This window comes from Theropithecus gelada, chromosome 8, assembly GCF_003255815.1.
Source record: "Theropithecus gelada isolate Dixy chromosome 8, Tgel_1.0, whole genome shotgun sequence".
Classification (NCBI taxonomy): Eukaryota; Metazoa; Chordata; class Mammalia; order Primates; family Cercopithecidae; genus Theropithecus; species Theropithecus gelada.
In genome coordinates this window covers 72,647,069-72,659,750 of record NC_037676.1, presented here as the reverse complement: position 1 = coordinate 72,659,750, position 12,682 = coordinate 72,647,069, and the positions used below count along the sequence as shown (strand labels likewise).

At 46.2% G+C, this 12,682-nt stretch overlaps 1 protein-coding gene across 6 annotated transcripts in view; it reads left to right on the top strand.

Annotated features, from left to right (window-relative positions):
- Positions 1-905: 905 nt before the first annotated feature.
- NCOA2 (nuclear receptor coactivator 2) overlaps positions 906-12,682 on the top strand; it is a 300,138-nt gene continuing 288,361 nt past the window's right edge. For 2 of the 6 annotated variants that reach the window (XM_025393923.1, XM_025393919.1), the window contains exon 1: positions 1,307-1,447. The gene's annotated coding sequence lies outside the window, so the exon portion shown is untranslated. Of the gene's footprint in view, positions 1,119-1,306; positions 1,448-1,755; positions 1,815-1,900; positions 1,959-12,682 lie in introns of those variants that run through there. The other 4 variants (XM_025393925.1, XM_025393924.1, XM_025393922.1 and 1 more) reach the window with 3 other exon arrangements.

The following is a 12,682-nucleotide window of genomic DNA, read 5'->3' as shown; positions in this document are numbered from 1 at the left end:
GTAATATGCTTGACCTATATTAGACATTTATTTGTGGTAGCTATAATATTTAAGGGATTTAGAAGAGAGCAAACAATAAGAATGAAACATTTCATCACATAGTTGTTCAATAATCAAATTGACAAACAAATGTTTTAACTGACCCCCCCACCCCATGATTACATTGTCTACCGCAAGTGACCTTTCTCATCACAAGATTAAAATCAGGGAGTATGTTCCTCTCATAATTTGATAACTGCCATTAAACAAAAGTTGATTTTTTCCAACTAATTACCGTATAAGTTGGAAGAAAAACTTGCTTTTCCAAAGCGTAAAAGAGATCCGTCTAAGTAACACTTAAATAGGGGTTCTCGCATTTTTGGTGCCAATCTCCTACGTCCCCTCAGTACTTTCTTCACGGATGTCTAGAGAATGGACTCGCCAATAAAAACTTCTGTGATTTCATGACGTGCCGAGAATTCTCAACCAGGTTAAGTTTTATACCCTGTGTGCAGCATTTGCTTTATCCCGCAATTGCCAGGTGGTTCCCCTTCCAGCTCGCACAGTCGCGCCTCTCCATCCCCTCTGGAGATACAACTGCAGTGGGAGAAGCCTCTCCCTATTGGAGCCGTAGGGGACTTGACGGATGCGGGGCGCCTCCCGGGAGCAGCGGCAGGACCGGGAGTTGGGTGGGGTGAGGTGCGCCCGAGGGGGTGCAGGCTGCTGGCCGAGGGGCCCGGCCGGACGGGCAGGAGGGTCCTCTCCTGGCGACCCTGGGACTCGGCTCTCCCCGATCGTCGTCTTGGGGCACCTTCCCTGCCGTCTGCAGCCCCCAGGCCCCACTGCCTCTAACTCGGCGGCCCGGGCCCGTCCCAGTCGCTAGTTTTCTTTTTGGCATTGCCCTTTGCCCTCCCATGAAGTCCTCTGTTGACTTTGTCTTCAGTTCCAGTCACCCCTAGGTCACTCTCCCTCTACCACAGTCACCCATTTTGTCCCCTGTCCCCTTACTCTTCTTCACCTCTCCCCGGGCCGCCTTCTCATAGGACTCTGCCGACCGAGATGCTGCGGACCCCGCGGCCAGGGGCTGCTCCCCGGACAACCCTGCGTCCACCTTTGCCCCTTCCTCGGGGGCGCGAGAGGCAAGTTTCCGCCCCGTCCTTTTCCCGGTGACAGGACTTGGCGGCGGCCACTGCCGGGGAGGCAGAGGGAGGGACGGCCTGGCTCCCGAGCCCCCTCCCCTGCTCGCGAGCTCGCGCGGTCTGTCTCTCCGCAAGTGCGGAGACGCGGAGGAGGAGGAGGAGGAGAAGGAGGAGGAGGAGGGAGTTGGGGGAGGATCTCCATTGAAATAAACAACCAGGCAGCAGTTATTAACACGGGAACATGGCGGCCGCAGCCTCGGCTACAGCTTCGGCGGCGAAGGTCAGCGCCGACGGCAGCCGGCACCTGACGGCGTGACCGACCCAAGCCGGTAACCGCGCCTTCCCCCGGGGCCGCGAGGGCGGGCGGGGGGCGGGCGGCAGGCGGGGGGCGCCGCGTCCCCACTCCCCGGCCGCGACTGCCCTTCCTGCGCCGAGCCCTGGCAGAGCCGTGCGCCTCCGAGAGGCTGTTTTTGTGTGCGGGGACCGCCGCCGGAGTGCGCGGAAAACGGGAGTTGCATCCCGGAGGCGCAGCGACGCTGGGGAGTTGGGGCTTGGGGGTGGGGAGGGCGGGAAGCGGCGAGGAGACGCGGAGTCCCCGGGAGAGAAAGGAGGCGCTCCAGCGCCTTGCGAGAGCTCGGGAGACAAGTCCCGGAGCGCGAGGCGGGCGGAGGCTGCAGCCCGCGGCGCGGGCGAGAGGTGAGCGCCGAGGCGCAGCGGGGAGGCCGGGGGTGCGGGCGCGGCCCCCGCCCCGAGGAGCGAGTGCCTGTCGCCCAGTCCGGTGCGGGGTCGGCAGAGACCGAGGCTCTAACGCCGCGGGGGCAGCGCGGCAGAGCCGAGAAGGTGAATCCCGGGAAGGTGCATTCTTTAATGGAAGCGCGGAGCGGCTGCAGCGGAGAGTGGGAGCCGGGCGAGGGGAGGCAGGACTCGGGAAGTGCCGGGGGTGTGTGAAGGTGAAGCAGGGTGTCCGGGCGGCCGGCGAGCTGCAGCGCGGGACGGGGAAGGGGAGCCGCGGCCCGGCGGGCGGCCCGGGCCCGTGTCAGCGCTGGGGGCGGGGGGCGAGGGGCGCCGAGCGCCGCAGGCGGACGGGAAGGAGCTGCGGCGGGCGGGGCGGGCGGCGCGCTGGGGCCGAGCAGGCCGGGCCGTGGTGGGGGCGGGGAGCCGGGGGCCGGGCCGCGGCGGCGCCGAGCGGGGCTCGCCCCTGACTGAACTTTCTGGGTGCGGGCGTGTGTGCAGGAGGCGCGCTGGGGCCGGGGCCGGGGCCGGGGGCGGGAGGCGGACCGGGAGGTTCCGGGTTGGCTCGCCAGCGCCCCCTTTTCTCGCCCCCTTCTCCCCGCCCCTGAAGGGACAGGCTCTTGGGGCCCCAGGCGGGAAGCGGGAGGGGCCCTTGCGGCCGCCTCGCGACGGTCACGCCCCGGGCACGGGGACCCAGCTTTCTCGGGCCCCTGGGGGGTGCTGGGGGAGGGGGCCGGGGTCGTCGCTGCCGGCTGCGCTCCCCGCCTCCTCCCCTCGGGGGAGTCCCAGAGGCGCCTCTTCCGAGACCGGGGGTGGGTTGGTCCCTGGTTAGATGGCCCCTCCCTCTCCCCCTCCCTCTAGTGGTTTCCGGGGCCTGCGGGACCGAGGGGCGGGAATCGGGGACCGGAGCCCCGTTCCGCCGGCCCGGAGCTGGACTGGGCCTCTCGCGTTCTGGGTCCGTCACTGGTAGGGGAAACTTTCCCAAACCAGAGACCGAGCCTGAACACCTTCCTTCGCCACCTCGTCCTCTAATCCCACTCCCACTCCACCTCCTCCGACGCCTTCCCCTCCCACCGACCCGAATCTCGCTGCGTCTGACTGATGGGGCAGTGAGCCAATCGAAGGCGGGGAGCTGACCTGCCGGGTGTCGGTGAGCCAATCGTGCGGACCAGAGGAAGGAAGGGGGCGGGGTTTCTCCGGACCAGTTAAAGCGGAGTTGCATGCGGGGCGGGGGAGTCATGGAGACGCCGAGAGCCAGCTACTCTTGTCCATCCCCAAGTCACCCCCGCTCCTTGATCTCTGGGGTTGTGTCACTTAGAGGGGCTCCGACCCGGAGAGGCATGCCGCGGCACTCGAGGTCCTGTATGTCTTTCGTACCGAAATAGACGTTGTCTTATACACGACGAAGTCTAAAGCCACTTTAGGATGTGGCAGTAACTCCCCGAGGCCGGTTTCTAAAATGGCATATGCTGTAGTGATCATGTCCTGGACCTCAGCGTCCGGTTTACATGCTGAGGGTCACAGAATACAGAAGTTACCCGTTTGCCTCTATCTCGGTTTCACTCAGCTACGCCAGAATGGGGACAATGAAATTTGAAAGAGGACCCTGAGCATCGGAGTAGTATCACGCCAACTAATTATTGGGAGTGGAAAGCATCATTGTTCATAATGGCTTCACTGGTTCCTTGTTTAATTAGAGCGCCAATTCCCAAAGTGCACTTGAAACTTCGATATTTGGGGATGTCATTAAAAAAAAAAAAGTTGTGGTTTATGGTATGCATTTTTTTTTCTTTTTGCTCTTTCTTGGGTAAACAAAATGAAGTTGGGAACTAAAGCATCACTGATTGAAACATTAAGTGTGGGTATTTAAGGAGCAAAGCTAATCAAAGAATATTTGTCTACAGAAAAAAGTCTGAGTGAAATGTAGTTTGCCAGATTACTCCCACACAAAAGATTCTTAAAAATAATTTTAATTTTCTTAAACACTGCTGAATTGTACAGTGTGTGGGTACTTTTCTGGTTTATACAAGGTTTGGAGACATCTTTGGTTTTAACTGTTTATTGTGCGTTTAGTCAAGTGACTTTCTCAACTCCACTTTTAGGAGCAGAGGTCTTTGATTCTCTGTAAAGATCACAGGTTGCTCTGCAGGAATAGCAGTCTTTTAAAAAGAAAGCAGCTGCTACGAAGCGTGTGTGTGTGTGTGTGTGTGTGTGTGTGTGCGCCTGTTCTTTGGTGGTGAGGTTAGGCACACTGACAGAAGTAATTCTCCCTTTCTCACCTGGAATTTGTAGAATCTTTGGGAGTTCAAAGAATGAAAAGTGTTAGATTAAGAATGAATTTATTCAGTTTTGTCATAAGTATCCCATGAATTTAATTTTGGGAGTGTGTTCTTTTAGGTTACCTGGGAAATATGTCATAGGTCAAGCTTTTATTAATCTTGGGTTACTAAGAAAGAATTGAGGGGGACTGCAGTTCTAGGGAACAGTATTTGCCAGACCTTACAACTGTGTTCTGTTGTCCTATACTATTTTCAAATTTACCATGAGAATTCCCAATTCAGGATCATTTTGGGTGCATGTAGACAAGAATTAATTGCATTTTGCTGTAGCTCTTGAGATGTTGTTTGTAATAAAATAGTAAAAAGAGAGAAGGTAAATCAAACACTTACTTAGACTGGCAGAGGTAAGGAGTATTAGAAACAACATTCAAAAGTGGACAACATTCAAAACCCCCCATCATTTGGCACTCTGACATAACGCCCTTCTCTCTTTTGTATGCTTAAGAGCAACACATTATTTTACTTAATTCTCTGCAACAGTCCTTGAAAATGTGCTCAGATTCTTGGTGGCAGAGAGAACCAAGTCTCCTGATGTCTGGCTTGGTGGGGGGAACCTCTCAAGCATATGGAGACATCTAGAAAAAGATGTGCATCATCAGCTGTGATTCCATTGTGTGCTCTCAGGCTGGATCTGAGCTTCCTTCCTCCTGGGAATTTCAGTCTTAAACAGAGGAGTTCTTTGACTTTTAGATGTCAGTATACTGAAGCAGGAGGGTGGAAAAGAGCTCACCAATTACGGATTTAATATGTTTTGAGTAGTTAATATTTTTTGGATTTTAACCCTTCATTGGTTAAATATAATTTAGATGACTTTGGCTTAGTGTTAGAAGAGCATTTTATTGGAAATATAAAATGTAAGGCTTGGAGAGGGATTTGGGCTGTGGATAAAGTAATGCTCCTTAGTTGTCTTTATTTATAGTTGTATCTTATTAAAGCTTTCCAAGCCTCAGTAACATCAAGGATCTGTGAGCAGTCCTTCCATTACATGCCCTGTATTTAAGGATTCAGTACCATAGCTGTTTCAAATTACGTAAGGTTGAAATGTGACCCATAAGTTGACAGCTTGGATTTCTTAGGAAAAATTTTGTGTTGTATTGAGTTTAAAAGCGATTCTTTAAGCACTCTTTAGGATATTGGATAGTAAAGGAAAATAAAAAAGGGGATGGTCTCTTTAAACAATTTTTCTGAAATGCACAGCGTGCCCTCATTTGATATTTTGGCCATTATTGTGTCATAATCGAAGTTATATTTAAAAGCAAAGTTAATGCTTATTTATTGCTATGAAAAAACTGCTATTTAAGAAATTACTAACTTTAATATTTTGTGTGTATAGTTTTGTTTGGTAATATATGTTATTACATGCTTTATTGATTTTTGATTAAGAGAATAGGCGGGAGAAAATAAGTCACTGCTTTAAGGTATTGGTCTTTTATTGCTGCAAATCATAAAATCAGCAACAAATCAGGATCTTTTTCCATAGTGAAAGAATAAGTCTATAGTTCATACCAAAAATGAAAGCCATTTAAGGGAAAACGGAACAAAACCTTCAGGTTTTTTTTGTACCCTTTCATATTTCAGGCTAATTTTATTACTTCTCTATGTCTTACTTTTCTAAACAAACAAACAAAAAAGGTTCTAAGTGTTTGTGTTCCAAGTGTTTGTGTTTTTCCTTTTTTGTTTTTAAAGGCTTCTAGTAGAGTTTTATGAATTGCAAGCTGTGAAAAGAATATGTCATATTACTCTCTAAAGTCTATTACAAGTAATGTCTGGAAAAGCTATGAAATACAATTTTACTGTTGCAGACCTTCAATTCAGACCTCATAAAGAAAACACATCTTTATGGATTCTAGATGCTAATTTCTAGATCGAGGTGAGAATGTGACTTTTGATGATATTTTAGAAGCTGGTGTAGTTCTCTTAGCTGTTGTAAAACTGATTATGAAAAGGAGTGGAAATCTTAAAGGTAAATTATAAAGGCAACTGAAATTAAAAGACTAGGTGGTCTGCAGGTAGATCCTAATACTGTTAGCTTTTAGGGCAAAGATTTTATGTGTTTACTGTATGAAATGTTGATGAATGACCACATTTCTGGCTCCCCAGGGCTGTGATGACATAATGCGATTGTGGAAATGTTGATTCTAGGACAATTTTCTGTTGGTTCTCTGGTTGGAAATTTTCTAGAGAAGAATTAAATGAGCAGGGAACCTATGGTGGTGTTTTATATAGCTGTTTTTGAGGCTTTGGACACAGAATCATATAGGTAGAAGTTATTCGCAACTAGTTAAATGTTCTAAAGGAAAAGAAAACATCTTTACTTTGACTAGGCATCAGCTGACAGATACGTGGAGAATTGAAGTTAGCCTGTTAATTCTGGCAGAATTTATGCTTTTTAGGCAGCCAATTCCGAATTGTTTGAGTTCCCCTGGCCAACTTAAATCTACTTTGGTCTTGCTGTTGTTGTTGTTATTATATTATTGAGATACGGTCTCACTCTGTCATCCATGCTGGAGTGCAGTGGCATGATCACAGGTCACTGTAGCCTTGACCTCTTAGGCTCAAGTGATCCTCCTGAACCAGCCTCCCAAGTAGTTGGGACTACAGGTGTGTGTCTCCACGCCTAGCTAATGTTTGATATTTTTTGTAGAGATGAGTCTTGCCACGTTGCCCAGGCTGGTCTTAAACTCCTGGGCCCAGGCAATCCTCTCCCCTTGGCTTCCCAAAGTACTGGGATTAAAAGCATTAGCCACCGCACCTGGCCATCATTTTGGGCTTTTTGACCTTGTCTTTGCTTTCTTGTCTGACTTAAGTATTGTCTCATTCATTTGTTCATTTAGTCATTTGATGAGTACTCTGTCCTGGCCTTTTCAGTGTACTTTGATATTATAAACCATCCATTCCAGAGCCAGTGATTAAAGGGGGAACATAGAGTGGGTGATCACTTTTTTTGGTTGGGGAGGAGGTGGGAGGGGACATATTTGCCTTCATTTCAATTTGCTTTAGTACTAAAGATATGTTCTTTTTGTGTGCATGTAATTTTAATCATATAATGTCAGCACATTTTACTTTGATTTGGGTTTGGGTTGTCTTTTCCCTGAAAATAGGGTTAAAGTGTTCATAATAAAAAACATTGTTAAATGTCCCCTTAACTGATTAGCCTACAACCAAATGGATTTCGTTTAATGAAGGTATGAATATTTATAATTATTTTTGTTTTATTTCCTCTGGAATCATGTTGTATCCTCTCTGGCCTTGAGTCCTGTGTGGTGTATGGTAAGGATGGCACTCTTCAGTTGGGCGAAGGTGACAGGCGTTGCCTGTGAATTGTTGCCGCTTTAGGGCTGCTCATTCTGGGCCTTAACCACCTAGGTTTCTAAGGGATGGAATGCTCCTGAGTGCAACCTTGTGCAAGTATTCTGCTATGGTTGTCAGTTTTTCTAGATGTAGCTTATTCTTGCTCTTTTTCTTCCTTTTTTTGAGACAGTCTCACTCTGTTACCCAGGTTGGAGTGCAGTGGCGTGATCTCAGCTCACTGCAACCTCCGCCTCCCGGGTTCAAGCGATTCTCTCACCTAAGCTTCCTGAGTAGCTGGGACTGCAGGCATATGCCACCACTTCCAGATAATTTTTGGTAGAGATGAGGTAGGTTTCTTCATGTTGGCCAGGCTGGTCCTGAACTCCTGACCTCAAATGATCCGCCTGCCTCAGCCTCACAGAGTGCTAAGATTATAGGCATGAGCCATTGAACCTGGCCCATTCTTGCTCTTAACTAAAAGGTCTGTATTAGAAGAGTAGCAATGATAACAGAAATGATAATAGCAGCTATCATTGAGTGCCAACAACCTGATAGACGCTTTTTTTGATGTGTGCTTCATTCTTTAATTCTTGCCACAACTCTATAAAATAGAGGTTACCTCCATTTTCCAGAAGGACGTTGAAGCTTAAAGTGAGGTAAGTCCTGTACCTGTGAGCAAAACTTTGGGAGGAAAAATTAACTTTGCCACTGAGTGGGGGAAATAAATCCTAAACATCGGAGGGAATGGTTGAATCTGAAAATGTCTTTCTTTTAGGAATCTGATAAAGCAAATGTTTGTGGGACATTATAAGGCTCAGTCTACTTGTTAAGCCCATAAGAAGGATGAATACATTTGAATAGTTCCAGTCCTGCAAATTATATCAGCAGGCATCTTCCAGACTGTTGCCTTAAGGAGGGCTTATACCTGCACAGAGGTGATTGATTTGAAGACCCACGAATAGTGTCTGGCTTTTTTAGTCACCAGCTCAGTTTTTAATAATTGTTGAAATTATAGATTCGTTCTTTTAATTTTCAAGAAATAAGAATTATAATGGGTGAAGTAAAATAGTTAACATTTATTGAGTGCTTACTGAAAACCAAGTGCAGGGCAAAGGTACCCCTACAGTACTCTTGTATGTTTCTTACTGTAGCAGTGAGAGGTAGAACCCTGTTGTTGTTAGCTGTCTTACCCAGTGCTTTGTTGAAGTAACATAGATCAGTAATTCTCCACTAGTGAAAAGGAAAAGAGTAGGGAATGTATTTTGCAAGAGCATATTCAGGTTGCCTATTGTTCTCACAATAAAAAGCTCAGAAAATAAAGCTGAAGAAAACTTGATTGTGGGGGATAGGTAGAAAATAGATTGACAGAGCACTATAGAGGAAATAGGCTTAGAAAGGATAGAATGCTGATAAAGGTAGTTGGCTTCTTACGTCCTTAAAACACTTGATTCTAGTATGTTTAACTGTTGGGCACAGATTGTGTGATGCATGTTTTGTGGATGTTTTGTAATCATGTAGCGTGGATGACTCGGTGTTGAGGTATTGTAGTCCCAAAAAGAAGGCTGATAATATATTCAGTCATCTGACTTCTGCTCTGCTATTTGTGGAATTCTTCTCTCTGCTCAATTGTTTGCACCCAGCGCGGAGAGCTTTCAGGGAACTCTTTCACCTGCACATGTAGGATCAGCATGCATTGCTTATAATGTTCCAGCTGCTGAGACTGAAGACCTGTTGTCATCAATGAGAACATAATGCATGGTATTTTCTATTATTCATTTAGTGTGTCCATATGAAATGTGACCCAAAACCTTCCAAGGCTTAACTTGGAAGAGTGTTAGTTCTGGTAGTTTCTGTTGGTGCTGACTGATCTCTGCCCATTGAAGTCCCCATCTAAATGAGGATTGTCTTTTTCTAGCAGATCATTTCTGCTTATAAAATCAGTTCATGATTCAAATATGAAACGACTTCTTTGTCTTTGGTATTATAGTAGCATTTGTCAGAATATTTAATATTAACTTATCTTAAAATTTCTAATTGTACTGTTAATATGCTTAAAAATGAAAAACTTTCAGTTATTGTCAAAATGTTTTTAGATTCCTAAATAAGGAATACGGAAATTCTGTAGTAGAATTGAATGTTGGGAGTATATGAATTTCTACAAATTTAACCTAATATTATAGCATTTCTGGAAATTACAGAAGCTGGTTGTGGTAGTTATGGAGACAGGCAGTGGGGGCTTGCCGGTGCTTGAGGCAGTTCTGCTGTCCTGCATCTGCCATCTTGTGCCAGCAGCCTGTTGTGGATGTAGCATAGGGTGTGCCTGGCATTAAGACCAAACTCCAGTAGCTGACCACTTTCTGCGCAGTGCTTTGACATAAGGGTGGAATGATAATGACTCAAACTTCTGACCACTTCACTTTGGGTATGAATCTTTGCACTTCTTTCTCCTCTACCTCCTTTTATCTTTCTTCTTCCCTGACTTAATTTTTTCTTCAAGTTGAAGATTAAATATGAGTGGTAGTGAAAAGAATACAATCAAGATTATGGGGGAAGTCTGTTACTATCATTAAGGATTTCATTTATGTAGATCGTGTCTGATCATGATCTACAGTTTCCCCCTTTACCAAACAGATTTATTCTGCTAAAAGCACTTAGTGAAGAAGCCAGCTATTTGTTAAGAAAGCAATTATGTCGCGCCTTAGCCCAAGTGAAGTGAGGTATTGGCTGATTTGTTGTTGGAGTTAGTTGCTGGACAACATTGTGGTTCAGAAGACTGAGGCTGAGCTTTGTTGTAGTAGGATCGAGCATTACATTCCTTAGCTTTTATATCTGTATTTTATTTTTTCCCTGTTTAAGGATATTGTTATAAACCCTGCAGTGTTAGATGTCATGAAAGTGGTGATTAAAGCCATCAAAATGGTATAAGCTGAAAATATTAAGACGATTTAAGATTGGTGAAAACTGTTGTCAAATTGCTAAAACTTTAAGAATGCCTGCCTCTTTGGAGTTTCTCAATATGTTTTCAACTTCTGTAATTCTGTTTTGAGACTTATTTTGTGTGGTGTTCTTGTTACTGTTTTAAGTAATATTAATGTTTTGATTCGTTAAGGCTTTTTCATACAAGTGTGATGTAAAAATATTTATTTCGTTTAAACATGTTATTTTGGCCAGGCGCGGTGACTCACGCCTGTAATCCCAGAACTTTGGGAAGCCGAGGTGGGCGGATCACCTGAGGTCAGGAGTTGGAGACCAGCCTGACTAACATGGAGAAACCCCATCTCTATGAAAAATACAAAATTAACTGGGCATGGTGGTGGGCACCCGTAATCCCAGCTACTTGGGAGGCTGGGGCCGGAGAATTGCTTGCACCCAGGAGGCGGAGGTTGTGGTGAGTCAAGATGGCGCCATTGCTCTCCAGCCTGGGCAACAAGAGCGAAACTCTGTCTCAAAAACAAAAACAAAAACGTGTTATTTTATTGTGTTTGAGCACCACTGGACTCTTTTCTAAATAGATAGTAAGTCATGAAACCTAGTGAAGGAAATGGAAACCACGTGACTATATTTTCCTTATGCTGTGCTACTTTTTATTTTAAGCAAAGGGTTGTACAATTAATTAACGATCCTAATAGAGTGGAATATTCTAAGCTATTACATATTATACGAGAAAATGACATATTCGCTGTGGACTGAATATATTGACAGTGAACAACAGCAATAAAAGTCAACAAAACGCCTGGACGTTGAAGGGCATTGGAAAACAAAACTGGAGCATTATTTCCTGGTTAAAGGACACTCATGCAATCAACAGCAGCTTTCTCACGATCATTTATTGTCTCATTTCTAATACTAAGTATTTTCACTTTAAGAAAACACATTTAGCGGAGAAGAGAGCCAGGAGACAAGGGGAGCCCAGATTTTAGGCTTCAGGCAAGCAAAGGCTTGGGCAGGAAGGAACTGGGCCTGGGCACACCTGGCCTGGCCCTGTATGTGGGTTTCAGGGTGATCTGAGACTCTTGCAGGCGTCATGAACTAAGAGTCACTAGGAGAGGCCTCAACTGTTCCCTGCCCCCTCTCACTGTGTGTGGGGATGTTGGGGGCCAGCTGCTGACCTTTGGTGGGGAGGGAAGAAGAGTGGAAAAGAGGGGACCTGTGGTAGGTAGGTAGAGGATGGGACAAGTCTCAGTGAGTGGAGGCCCTGGATGCTCACCTGCACTACAGTTGTACGATTCAGGATATCCCACCAGGAGCTCATGTATAGAGAGAGCCTTTTGATCTGCATCCTTAATTGTGGAACAGGATGGCAATGCTGATGGCCTGTGCCCTTCAAGCACCACTAAGCCCCAAAGCTCTTCTGCCCTCATTGTCTGTGTTACCAGACTGAGCATTTGAGGGATTGTTTTCCTCTTCCTAGGACAGAAGTGGGGGCACAACTCTGCCCAAGATCAGATAAAGACTAGGTAGTCCTAAGGCAAGGGAAGGCTTTCTGGGGCTTGTGGTTTTCAGAGGCCGAGTTCCCTGTCTTCACTGGGCTTGCGTACCTCTAGGGCCCTTGGAGGAGTGAGGGGAGGCAGTGCCTTCCCACCGAGGGGTACAGAGAGTGTTCCCTTTCCCATCTCCTTCATGTTTCCTTTTGAGGTTCCGGTATCTCTGGGAGCTTAATCCCACATTTTCTGGGACTACCACAGGTTTTCATAGGTGTTTACTCCTTTCAAGAAAGGAATTAATTGAGTGTATAATGGAGAAAAAAATGCATATAGAAAGAAACTGGAGGCAGCCTAAGGAGAACCTTGCGGGAATATTGAGAGTTGCCGTGTGAATGTAGGCTGAAAATGTTTGGACCATGCAGATAGAAAATATCAGCGCAAAGAGTAGCCATGATGTAAGTCTGCAGATTGATGAAGGTATGTATAGAATAAATCAAGAGTGGTGAGTACATACCATTGCAGCTTAAAAGATTTTTAAGGATACTAGTAGTTTTATCAAGTATCAAACTGACTAGTCAGTTTATGGTACTTGTTACTCAAGAGGAATAGGCTACTTACTACACGAGTTTTTTTTTTGGGCTGGGCCTGGTAGCTCACGCCTGTAATCCCAGCACTTTGGGAGGCCAAGGCGGGCGAATCATGAGGTCAGGAGATCGAGGCCATCCTGGCTGACATGGTGAAATCCCGTCTCTACTAAAAATACAAAAAAAAAAAAATT